Below are 14342 nucleotides of genomic sequence, written 5' to 3'. Positions count from 1 at the left end.
TGCAATTTGTGATAGATTTCAATTGTGATTTTTTTTATACTTTTTTAAACCTTTTCTTTAAATTTTTAAATGATCAGAATGTGAAGACCTGTAATCAAAGGAAAAAAGCATACATTTTTCTTGCCTCCTAGTGTGATTTCACTTGATTTATTCCACAGCTCTCAAATACTTTCCCTCAGAAATGGATCCAGCATCATTTTTTCAGACTTCCTGCCATTTAGAGTTTTCCTCATCTGGGATCTGTGCTTGCAAATGTCTCAACATGTGACTAACTCTACTGGATTTCTTGTGTAGAAACTCATCATGCTCCTAAACCCAAATAGGCAGATCCCACAAACACTTACGTGGCTCATTTTATAAGCTACTAAAGTAAACTACATATCTGAGAGATTTATTTTCAAGGGCCTTATTTATCAGAGAGTTAGAGGAATGTGTTAAACTCATCAGTATTTTGGTTCTGCCTTGATGTTTCAGTTTATTTTGCTATTAATGGTTCATGATTTTGTATTGCAATGATGAGTAAGACTGAGACTAGTAAAGAATTATTTTAAGTTACAACAGTAAGCAGTCTTGCAACTGAGATCAGGATTATAAATCACAAGGCGTCTTCCCTCATAGTTTACTGTGTCTTTCACAATGCACTGACGCTGTGGAAGAAGCATAATTTAAGAACCAAACAAAATAGTGAAGATGTTAGGTTTACGGGCATCCTTTGAAAATGTTTCATAAACTGAAGATAAAATCGATTGTGTTTCTATAGACTGCTTAAGCAAAAGCTTAAGATTTTGTAGATACTTGTTTGAGAGGCATAATTTTTATCAGTGCATTTCCTAACGTTGTATAACAGTGTCATTTTATTTTAGTGTTACTGAGTGAAGGAGACATAATCATGACTGAAATCTTTCAATATCACTTTAGATGTTATAATTTAACCAATTGCTAATCCATGTATCTTGGTCATATGCTAAAAAAGAGTTACTAATTCTGTAGAATCTTGCCACAGGGACTCTGTCTGAAATCCATACACCAAAATAAAAACTGTGCAATATAACGTAAGTAGAAAACTGTCTGATTTCTATTAGTAAGCTGAATCATTTGTAATGGCTCTGTCTATGTTAGATGTACTCAAGCATGATAGTAGATCTACAGAACAAAACAGCTGGTGAGGATGTCTACATTTGGGGAGGGTGAGATATTTCATATTAATTCTTTGCAGTTCCAGTGAACTGTACGCCCATTAGCAGTCAGAGTGCATGGGATTTACTCCTGGAGCTTTGCTTCTGCTTTATTTTTCATTTGAAAGGAATCCAACTCATAAGCTCCAAGACCACTCAGTGGTATGACTCAAATCTCAGCAAATGGGAACAAAGGAGTTACCTGAAAAATTGCACCCCTGATCTGTCAAAACATTAATGTAGATTCACCAGCTTACCACATTTTAAAGACTGTGAAGGCAGACCCTTTTCAAGGAGGAATAAATACAAAACTAGTAGAATAATAGTAAAATGGTATACCATGCTCAGCACATGTTAATATCTCTGGACTGTTACTTCCTTCTTTCCCAAAAATTTTTAAAAAACAGGCTGCTTACAGATGATATCAAGAGCTTGTCTTTAGCTTTATTGTGTTCTTGGGAGAATGAATGCCCTTCACTGCAGGTACGTGAAAAGAATGCACAAGCAGATAACTTCTTTATCAAGGAATTTATTGTGGTACCTCAGCTTCATACGCTTCAGCTGCATAAAAAATTCCTAAAGACATACACTATTGTATTCATGCAGCAGTGCTGCAGGGAAGGGAGTGAAGCCATCTCCATCATTATTGACTATGAATCACGTTATCTTCCGTGCAAGCTTGTAATCTGAGCCTTGTTGGTCCCTCTTCCCCTGTGGGGGTTGAGTGTGCAAAATATTTTATGACAGAGTAGTAAGAACTACATTTACTGAAGCCTGTAGAAATCTCGGCACAGAGAGTTGTGAGTGTGAAGCTGAAGTGAACGCAGAGCTCTCACTCCTGGATAACTTGTGTCTTCCAAGAAGCGCAAGAGTGAGGTGCTCTGTGAGAGAGGGAGAGGGTGACTGCAACACTGGCAGGAGACGTGTCCACACCAACAGGAGCACAGGCTGGAAGGGCCCTGATGTTCTGTAGTCAAAAGGCAATACAGGAGATGTAGAAGGTGGATGTGAGACACAACCTGCACGGGCGTAACCCAGCCACCAGCTGACATTCATTGTGGAAAACCCACAGCATGATTGGAAATGTGGCATCCTCAGCTCAACACAGGCAACAGCTGAAATACCTGACTGGAAACGAGCACCAATGTGCTGCACTCTGACCTCAGGTGTAGTACAGCCGACATAAGCCAATGCTTCAGCTCAGAATCTGAGAAAGAATAGGCAGGACAAAGATAATGTGTAAATGTAGTTACTCTGATGTCACAGACATGTTATTTGGAAGAAGTAAGGGAAGATAAGACACGTTTTCTAGTTTGGGGATTCTGAACCATTCTGCAGTGATATGCTTTCCAGTACTCATCCCAGCCACACAGAAAAAGCAGAGAAGATATCACAAAAGTTTACTAAACCACAGAGTCTTCTTCTGCAAGAGGAGTCTATGTACTTCTGCGAGCATGCTATTTCAATCACATGACTGTCAATTTCTAAGGGTTATTCTATCTTTATTAAACAGCAGAGTAAATATTTATTGAAGGCTTGGAGTAATTCTTCAGTACACAGTGCTGGTCCTATCCAGTATACTGAAACATGTATAGAGCTTCTTTGCTTCAGAAACTATATGCTCTTTATTTGCTTGGAATTCTGTGCACAGATTTGCTTTTACAAATAGGAAGTGCCTCTATTTTCGTAACACCGAATTCCTTCTTACCTGAGTCAACCTTTAGTTAACCCTGAGGGAAAAATTGTTAAACAGTGTACATACGTGTAGTTCAGCGTGCAACCTGCCCAATTGTTTCTTCATTCTTCCTAAAACAGCTGTGACTCTGGTAACAATAGTAAAAAGAAACCATTACTTTTCTGTCCTAATAGTTCCTTCAGGTTTGATAGATCACAATGAATTAATCATACAGGATTTTGATAACATATTTTATTATGTTGATTGAAGGGATTCACTTGAGATGACAGCTAACATGGCTCTGTAAGTCTATTCACTTTGGTTCTTGAACGAACCAAAGGAAGGGGCTAGAGTGAACGATATATCACTGGTGATGTGTTTCGCTCTACAGCTATGTAGTATACGAATAATTGCAATTAAGCAAGCACAGTGTTAGAAGAAAAACATTTTATTTAATTTGAGACTTAACGCCCTCCCCAAATCTATCTGCCAGATTAAAAATTAGTATATGGATTAAAGCCTTTCAGACGTACTTTATTCATGTGAAGTAACCCTTAGTTCTTCTTGGCTAGATCAGTGCACTTTATCTTGTGGTCTGTAGCTAGAATATTAGATCCAGCTTTATGTACCACACTTCATAAAAAAGTGGTCCAATTAGAGCTAGTCAAAGGATTATAACAAGAAGTCTCAGATGTTTATAAAACATGACCTTGGAGAACACAGTAAATAAACTGGATTGCTTCTCCTAAGCAGGAGAAGACTGAGTGTGACAAGATAACAGTCTCCAGATACACAGAAACCTGCTGCAAAGAGGCAGGGAGCAATCTGGTGTCCATGTTTGTGACAGATAGAAAAAAAAATAGGGAATTTAAATTGCATTAAAGATGATTCAAGTTATGTATTAGGAAGAACTTTTGAACAGTGAGGATAATGAGGGAAATGTTAGAATATATTGCCTGGGGAGGAATGTCCATCGCTGAAAGGCTTTAAGAAACAGTTAGACAAATATCTGTCAGGACTGACATATATAGAATCGATCCTGCTTTGACACAGAAAGAGATCTATGTTATGCTTTAAAAATTTCATAAGTTATTAGTCATTACAGCTATATATAGTCTGCAATGTGTTTGCATCCACATTTCAATATGTGAAAAGAATGTGGAGTTCAAAATATCATCCTTAAATGATTATGCAGCAGAATTAAGGCCAGCTGTTTAACCCTTATTTATTTCCCCAGTATGTTTGCACGATGATACAGTCTTTAACTACCCTGTCAAACGTTGGTTTATTTCCACAGCACTCTCTTTCATTATTCTGTTGGATAAATTCTATTCAGGGAAAGCACATTATTTTACATATTGTCTAATGTTCAGTGGGTATTTTCATATTTTATTACTGCACACTGTCCAGATTTGCTCTGAAGACAAAATTGTTGTATTCTTAGGAAGATCTATGCGGCTGTGTACAGTGCAGTGTTTGAGTGATACTTTAACATTAATTTACTCTCCCAGCATTGCTCTGACATCTGTACAGTAAGTTGGGAGCTCCGTATGACACTGATTTTTCAGTGTAATCACTGTTACATAGCACCACAGATGTCCAGAAAAGAATTATAATACAAACAGTTTAAGGTTTAGCAACATTAATAGACCAATTCCTAACTTCTGAATGGTGGTATCACAGTCTCATTGTTCTTGGTAACAACCTGTGTACATGCACTCTTCCTAGTGGTAAGCTACTGAATTTAGCTTTTTAATAGCAAACTCCATTATGCAATATTATTTTGACACCAAGCAGAGTTCCTCAGCAAAACTAAAACTTACGGAGTCACAACATTTGCACAAAATGACAGATTTCTAGCAATATAAGTTTGTCATTCTATATGTGTATCATCATTAGTGTGGAATGAGATACATGCTTTGTTATTTAAGTTTCACCCACACTTATTTACAGCAAACTACAGGAATTCTAGATTACAGTCCTGACTTGTCAAGATAGCATAAGTCTAATGAGTGTAGGCAAGAGATTCAAACTTTAACATCACCTGCTGCTAATATCTCTTATGACAACAGTGGATGTTTTCAAATATAACTGGAAAACAGGAATAGTACTAAATAGTGCGCAACTCCGCTGGAGGCAGGAAGGAACTAGAAGGAGCAGCAGGATATAGATTTGGGAATGAAGAGAAAATGGCAGGGTACTTCTGAGAAGAGATGGCTCCAAGTCTGAAATTTCTGCTAACCTTCTTGTCCTTGGGACTGTGAAAGGCTGATCAGGCCAAAAGTATAACCATTCCTCCTCAATCCCTTAAATTTTGGTACTTTTTGTAACTCTATTCTACCTACTGATGCCATCAACTCTTTCTTCTTTGACTTTCTTTTGTGATGTCCCTGATACATAATGCCACATTTTGAACTGAGCTACAGTCTCTTTTTCAAGACTGTTCTACACTTGAGAGTCCTCGTGTATCTTTCTCCTACTTAAATCTACAGTCTCCTTGCTTGGTCATGTCCCCTGCCCTCCTTCAACAGCTCTTCATCTGACACTGATCTTTCACCTATCTAGCCTCGTGGTCATCTCCTGTTTTTTCCTGATGAAGCCACCTAATATAAAGCTTTTTGACATAAATACTTGAAGTTCAGATGTTTTAAGAAATGAAAACATGAACACTTTATCTGCAGACAGCACTGTAAGTCTTACTTGTGCTGTACGATTTTTACAAAGTTGAGTATATGCATCATTTTTACATGAGTGAATTGCTGCTGACTTCAAGTGATCACTCATTTAAGCTTAAATACACATCATATTGGTTCTATATAGGTAGGTGGAAGAAAGGAATTTCAATTAGCTTCAGTGGATCCAGCTCTTGTGTTTCTGAGGTCACAATCCTCAAAAATGTTACCTATGTAGTCTACACGTTAAAATTTCAGTTGAGTTGTTCAAAGGTCTTTTGTAGTCGCTTGAACACTCATTGCTTTCTCAGAGCACATCCTTGGAGTAATCAGTTGTGTTGTATGATTTTTCTTGCCTAGAATTGAAATGTTTTATTTACATAAGATATTGTGTGCATTTGCACTGCACTTTTTAAAAATATATCATACTTAATTTTATATGTTCTAGACCTGCATATGCTAGCCTGTTTGGTATATTTAATGGTCCTGCATGAAACAAATGTTTGAACTCTTAGCCTAATAGATACACCTGATTTATTAAACATGTATGTGCTGACTGCAATATGGAAAAAAATGTATATGTAGTCCAGTGCTGTGGTTTTGCAATATCAAAACTGCAACCAATTTCCTTGTATGTAATTTAAAGAAAATGTAGTGAATAAAAATGAATAGTAGGCCAATTTCAGGGTGTTTCATAGTTGTAAACATTTGGCATACAGGTAAATCTGAGGTGTCATTAATTCAGTATTTATAAACGTGAAAGTCATACTCTTGACTTTATGTATATATAAAGGATATATTTTTGTTTGATCTGAGTCTTATTTGTTGTACCTTTTCATATCCACACTGCAGAAGATCTTCTACTTTTTCTGATCCAAGAAAAATGTTTAGTTTGAAATTATGTTTCTCAAAAAGACCTTGATTTAGGATGAAGCATGAATACTTGATGCAATCTTTTCTTGCTCAGAGTTTAGCTGTCCTCTCATCCTGTACAGGAAATATTCATACAGGTGCTGGGGCAACTTTCCAGCATTCCCAACATCATCTACCAATAGTTATGAAGTGCTCAAGAAGTCAAGGAATCTGTACCTTGAGACACAGATGGATGGTTTCCTTTGACTCTATTCTACCTCTTGATATGTTGTATATCTCTTCCTTTTCATATGGCATATACTGTAGACATTTCAAAATACTATGGTACAGATTAGCTACATTATGATGAAATTCAGAACAACAACATTCATAAGTATTTGCAGAGTCACAAACTGACTTTTCTGCTGTTTATTCACATTCATCTCATTTTATAGGTTTGCTTTGTTTTCTGTTTGAACAGCTGTGAAGAGGAGAATTGTTCTGATGGAAATATTTCTGAGCTCTCAGATGCCAGCAGGTAACTAATAATTTGTCATAACAAGTGGATAGGATCAGTAACCTGTTAGTTACCCTCGGAAATTTAGTGGTACCATTTGTGGTTAAAGTGATTTCTTCAGTTGACAAAAGAGATCACAAAAGGAAATTCTTAGCAAGAAAGCCTTAAAAGCATTATCTTGAAAGTGGCTTCTTTTATGCTGGAGAACCACTCATCTTTCAAGTGTATATTTATTAGAAATGCTATAGTTTAGAGAAAGAATAGAAGAAAATATAAAAGAGAAAATGACCCATACCAGAATTTGGGTACTAAACCTTTAAGTGAAAAGTGAAATGAAAGTACCAGGCTACAAACTCCTAAGGGAAGGATGTAAGCAACTAGGAACCAATGAACAACACAGCACAAAGGTAAGACAGAAAATGTGGGTCATGAAAATTGTTAGAAAAAAAATCCAGAAAGAAGAAGAAAGTTATGTCGATTTCTTGTAGTTATGATTCTGTACGTGTTTTGTTATCTCATAAAAAGGTTTAAAAACCCTTCTGTTTTTGGAATGTAAATGAATTGTTATGGAGATAGAAAACTAGAAGCACATGATATGCATTAGTCATCATAAAACAAGCAGTCTTATTTTCATCATAAAATAACAAATCACAACTCCCAAGCCACATCATCTATACCTCTTCCATTGTTTTCCTATTTTTAAATATAGTCAATAACAAAAAGATGTACAATTGTAGTAGCAGCCTTCACAAAAAGATCTTAAGCATTTAATTTGGAGAGTTCTTTGGTTGCAAGAACTGGAATTCAAATAAAATACTCCAAAATATCTTGCATGGGCTTCTGAAAACTATCCTGCACTATCCTAAATCTACTCCCATTGAAATAAATTACAAAACTTCACAGCTTCTCTGAAAACTTAGCTACACTGTCATGAGGGTTGTCAAAAATCCCACTTTTATTAATGAGAAACATAGAATGTATGCTCTGTAAAACTCAATTGTGCAGGTCTACATGTATTATTAATGACTAAAGAGCAGTGCTTTTGCATTTTGGACAAAGATCTATGAATAATCTGATACCAAAATTAAAAATGGATGTAGCTATGTCAACACTTAAGAAATATCATTTTTGATATCAAAGCAGTAGAGGAGACTTTTATTCTGATAGTACCAATCCTTCCCACTTCCAATTTTGTTTAAGGCTGTGTATGTTCAGAGACCCATAAGACAAGGTGGGTAAGTAGTTTCCATGTTGCAGATTTCAAGGCTGCAGTTTTCTAGATAGCCTTTTATTTTAGGTGGGTGCGGGTTCTGGTTTTGGTAGGGGTTTTTGCAGTGATTTTCCTATACTTAGTAATTTTTCCTTTCTAAAGTTTAATGTCAGGTTATTGTACAGTCCCTCACACAAGGATTTGAATGTAATTGTGTTTTGGGCACTATTATTTAGTGGCTCAGTTATACTTCTTGAAATAACTCTCTGTGTGTTACTTAGGGCCATAACCTCTCCCCTTGTGTGCTCTAGAACGAGCTGTTCCAAGAAACAATTGCTTAAAATGTCAAGAAATTGCTTCCTAGACCTCATCCCAATATGACATATGACCAGTTTATATGCTGACAGTTGAAGTCCCCCATTACTACTGTTTTATTAGATTTAGTTGCCTCTATGGTCTTAGCATTGAACACACAGTATTGTTTTCCTGATCTGCAAGTGAGTAGTTACAAGTATGTGTGTTCTCTCTGCACAGAAAGCAGCACAAAATTATTCATCATTTAATTCTATACGTCTTTTTTTAAACATGAAGTGGAACATGAGCTGTCTCTAGCTTTTTTACAGACAATCTGAACTAATATGTACTTTAATTTGTATGGCTATACAAACCAAATTATAAAACATACTTGCATGGCAATGACTAATTTTGGGTGATTTTAATGCATTAATTATACTTTAAGCCTTTCATTTTCCTGGGGTTAATCTACTTCGCTGAGCCTTGCCAAACTAAGGACAGAGACTAAATCTGATATTACAGATTTATAAATGCCAATACGAGTCCTTTCCAAAGCAAACACACTCCTGTTCCTTCAATTTTCTGCTTCTGCAGCTTGAATAAAGAAGGATAGAGATATTACATCCCTATTAGAGTTATTAACATTGAAGTTTCACAGTCATAGGATTACAGTTCCCCATTCACCACATCAGAAATTATAGTTTAGGTCACAACTTAATTGTTGTTCAGCTCATTGAAATGTCTTACTGGGCTAACTAGTCATATTGCAAGCCAAGAGTAAACATGGGAAGACAACCAAGTCGTTAAAATGCCTCACTGCAAAACTCTTGTTGGCTTCTTTAAAGGCAGATTTCCACTGTGATCTTCTGAACGTTAGGCTTGTATTGTGTTCCTTGGAGTATCTCATCTGGATGTTTGGGACCAGAGTTGCTCATTAGACTAATTTTCAATCACCACTTCAGTTATTTACAAAATTGAACTTTTGTCATTACTTCTTTATCTTAAGTCACCTTCTCTCCCAGTGCAACTGGCTTCGCATTATCCCTCAACACATTTCTGTTTTGGCACTCCCTTCTCAGAAGTTGAATACCTGAGGCCAATCTTGTAGTTCTATTCTGTACTTGAATCAGCTCTTTCGTAATAACAGTGTTGATTTGTCCAAAAGAATAGTACAGACAATTACTTTTACATTATCAAAACATTTGTTGAACAGCAGTGCTGAAGGATCTGTGAAAATTTATAACATAGGTGCTTTCAAAACAAAACTCTCAAACTTTATTTGTATAAAAGTTACTTCAAGAATAAGTCCATAACTCCTCCTACAATACATTCCCAGTCTCTACTGACATTAACTAATTGATTTAGTGTAGTTAATCCTCAGCAAAATAGTGGAACACGGCTTTGAAAACAAGCTGAAAAATAAGGATAAACAAAACCAGTTTTCTTCTGTTTGAAGTAAAAGATTTATACTACAATAATGAAAGAATAGTAGCCACTAGTTTCTAGGAATAACAAGAAACTTATTAATTGTTTCCCTTCATCTTATGAAACAGTTTTTAAAGTTGGTTTTCCTTTTTTATTACTAAAATTCAGGAAATCCATATTTTTTTCAGGTATAAGCCAAGTGTTGCATTAATAAGCACAGAAATTTTCCAAGGAATCTAACTTCAAACTTTTCAGTAGCTTATAATTCATCAAAAGGAACCACCTGCCTTTTCAAAATGTGAGAAAAATACTTGTGCTTTTCTCTTATACTCATTTTCCATATTCTGAGAGTGTATACTACATTGTTTATATATTTATGACATCCTATTTGTCTTTTCTTTGGCTAGCTCTTGCACTAAAGGATGATTTAGTTTGTATTTCACTCAGTGGTCTATGCAATCTAGTTGTCACATGCCATGTATTCGAGTTTCTAGGCATAAAACAAGGAGTTTTCAATATATACCAATAATTAAACTACATGATGTGATTTAAGAATCACATTTTAAAGCACTTTGCTTTGAGCTCAAAAAATGGTCAGGAATGTGTATTTTTAAAAATCTTGGCTGAATTGAGGGACTGTTTATCTCTGAGCAGATGTTGCACATTTCAAGTTTCATGAAGAATCCCTCAAGTAAAAACAAAATTAAAATATTTTAAGTCATTTTGAAATTGTAAACAAAAGCAAGGACTGAAACTAATCTTGGTTAACAGCAACAACAAGTTTGAGAATGAGACACGTTAGCAAGCTTTTCCAAACACTTCTTTGCATCTTGGTTTCATGAACATAAAATCCAACCAATGTGTACCCTATTCTGTGTGGGGGCAATCACATTGATAAAAGAAAGCAATATACTATCCCTGTCATGGAGTAAGAAGTAAGAACCAGTTTTGCCTGTGCCTATATCTGAGGCTACTAAAATGTAAGGGTTTTTTTGAGTCAAGAGGCAAGAGAGTTAAACTGTAGTCTGAGGTGTTCTCCATAGGTGATGATCCCAACAAAGAATGGAATGACACCTATTAGACTTAAGCTTGATTCAATTTAAATGTTGAAGTGCTCTTTATTAGAGCTCAAATTAATCAGTCCCAGTAGCCCAGTTTTCTTCAGCCTCAGACTACAGCAAATCAGGGACTCTCAAGAGCTGTGGACTAGAGGAAAACTCATGTTTACAAGCCAATTTTCTGAAGACCTGCACTATATGCACCGTGGAAAGAATGGTCATACCAGATTTATTAAGGAATCTCCCAAGGATATGAAAATAACATAGCTTGCTACTTTGGGGGATTGCATTTGTTCCACAAAACAGCAATCACCAGTCTCTGAAAGTTTTCTTGAAGGTTCAGGACTATATGTAAAGCAAACTATAAGAACCAAAGATACAACTGCCTCACCGACTTTAAAACTAGAGTTATCTAAAATAGCTTGGGAAGGACTAAGTTCATCTGATTTAAATGCAAGGGCCAGCTACATAGAAAAATACTCCGGATTTACTTGGTGGTGCTGGTCTGTGTGAACACTATAGATTCAAGCTGCTGTGTCCTAAGAACAAATCCCAGTCTCTCACATAAATATTGACTCATGTACCTACTGTTTTCATGCCTTTACCATGGCATTGTAGTAACATTTTAGGAGGGGACTTTGAGAGGGCTTTAAGAATATGAGAGTCCAAGCTGCAAACACTTTGAGATTTGCAGAAGCATTATACACCACTCATGAGCAACACCGCTACAGTGCTAGGAGATGGAGGAAAGCAGGGAGCAAAGTCCAGGTACACCATATTCTTAGCACTCACAGTAAACCTGGCACTATTGTAAGTCAGATTTTTCAAATGTATTCCCATGAACATACAACACCTTATCCTGGTTGAATATCTGACTTTGGATTACAGTACATAACCAAAATGTCTCTGTCTAGCTGCCTCTCTTTTTCTCTCGAACACACATACACACAACTAAACTTTTTCTTCAGGAAAAAGGACTTCTCAGGTAAAAACTCATGATGGTTGTCAGGCATAAAACATGTGGAGCAATCAAAACCAATAACCACTCTGCCTACCATATTCTTTCTATTCAAATAAAGAAGAAACGTAATAACATTTAATGTGTTTCCACGTAGGTTGCATGCTTTTGTTAATTCATGCCTGCTTGAAGTATAATTATATGTAAGAAGTTGTTATGTGAAACGGAGACTAGGAAGAAAAAAAGGAAAGAGGTTCCAGTGCACGTGATTCCTTCACATCAAGTGTATTAGAGAAGTCAAGATTTTAAGTTCAAAGAAAGGAAGGCACTGCAGAACACTTCAGTATGGTAATTCTTCACTGAAACAAATTAAATGAGTTTTCATAGAATATGATTTAGATTGCAGAACTGAACACCCAGAAGTTCAGAGGCAAAGTTAAAGCTTTACCTTAGCTACTGCCTCTCTTTGTGTGCGCTTTACAATACAGACCTTAACTCTGGTAAGCCTCGATTTAGGCATTCATATTTAATTACTGCTTTGGATACTACCAATGTTTTCCTGAAAAGTCTGGGTAACAAGACAGGAATGCCAGTTTTCAATTATTGATCTTTGCATAGAACCTCACAGAAGAAATACAATTATCTTTTCAAGGCATTCTCCACGCTGATGTCCAAAGTGGGAACGTGAAATTCTCTCAAAAGAGTTTACAAAAAAAAAATTTCTTCTAAAAATTAGAAGGTTTTAATTTTTTGCAGAATTTGGTTCCAAAGCAAAAGAAACAGAAGTTCCTGGTGTTTTATCAGAAGTATCCCATATTGGGGCAGAATAAATTGTAGAAATTGGTCTGGGAGAATGCCTCAGTAAAGTTCCATAAATGTTTGTTGTAATAGTAGTGGCAATGATATAAGTAAGTTTCTTTGTTTGTTTGATAAGCACTGATAATATGCTCACGAAGACCTTGACTTGGCTGTGTTTATTTCTTTTATGTTTCCTTTTGCAAATGTTCTTTCGGACTATTATTCTCACAGGAATGTTTGCTGAAATGTTCATTTTAAAGAGAATATCAGAGGACACTCTCAAATTGTAAATTTTGAACTCATAAATATTAGGTCCAGTTCAGAATATTGATTTATCTATGAATTATGTTTATGTTCCTAAGAAACAAAAAGAATGTTATATCCAATCATAATTAACACAAGTAAAAATACCAGATTTTGTTAGCAATGAACTGCTTGAATGTAATCTACCAAGCAAGATAATTTCTTACTACTCATGTAGTGATTCCTGTCAACTAATGGAGATACGTTATTATAACATTAGAAGTATTTCACTGCTTATGTATTACAGGTTCTGACAGCCTCCCTCTGCAGGGTGTATAATTCCATTGCAATCTTAACTGGAGAGAAGTTAATGTCACAATTTTTCTTTTGTTCTTATGCTGCTTGTAAAAAGAAATCCTTAATAAATAGGATCAATGGCTGTAATACATCATTTGTAATCTCCTTGTGCAAAACGTCATTCATTCATGTAGCAAAGAGCAGTAACTTGCAGCTTTTTTCTTCCTGTGCCCCTGAGTTCCAACAGCAAAAAATGTCAAGACGCCTCTCTCCCCTATCCATCATGAAAAGCTGAGTGGTCTTATGCCCTCTACACTTACTTCCATGCCATTCCTGCACTGTGACTGTTGTGCTCAGTGATTGCTCCATGCTCATCTGCACCCTACACCTTGTGTTTAGTGCTAGTCAACTTTAGCAAGAAAATGCTTCGTGGAATTTTCACAGTTACATCCCATAACAGGGAGACATAACCACAGGGACTGAGCTTACGGACTGCTCTGGAAAAGACACAGCATACTTCCTTTTCCACTCAAAAATGTGGGAGATGATAAAAACAAACAAAAAATCAACCAAACAAACGCCTGCAGAGCTAAGCAAGTGAAAAGTTTTGAATAACAAGAAAAAAAAAGAATCAAGGCTACGTAAATTGCTTTCCATTTTTAGATTGTGGTAATATTTTATGGTGTTGATTTAAATGCATTTTTAAAAAACAAAATGAAGCAAAGCTTAAAAGCATAAATAAAATTACGTGCCCATAAATATGAGCAACAACATTTATCAGAAAACAGATGGTCTCTTACACGCAGAACTAAACACCTCTAGCAACACAACAATCCATTTATCTTGATGAATGGATCCTCTAGCAGATATCTCAAATAGCAGCAGCAGCAACAGTTTACCTGCAGTTCTGGAAAACTCATTTCCATTAAGATACATGACATAGGAATAAGCTCTGGATTTCAATTTTTTACATGTAGAACAGGAATATTATGGTAAGTCTTCCCTTCTCCTGCTCTGATCTTCAGAGAGAAAAACTTTCTTTCTCTCCTAGTCCTGAGGCTTAATGGCATCAAATTTAACTCCAGAGCACAATTTAAGCAATTGCAGAACTCTTTAAGTAATACATATTTGCATTAGCTTCCCTTGAGTCATCTGGAAATCGGACCTG

Source organism: Opisthocomus hoazin, chromosome 6 (genome assembly GCF_030867145.1).
Source record: "Opisthocomus hoazin isolate bOpiHoa1 chromosome 6, bOpiHoa1.hap1, whole genome shotgun sequence".
NCBI lineage: Eukaryota > Metazoa > Chordata > Aves > Opisthocomiformes > Opisthocomidae > Opisthocomus > Opisthocomus hoazin.
Note: the sequence above shows the minus strand (reverse complement) of the source record.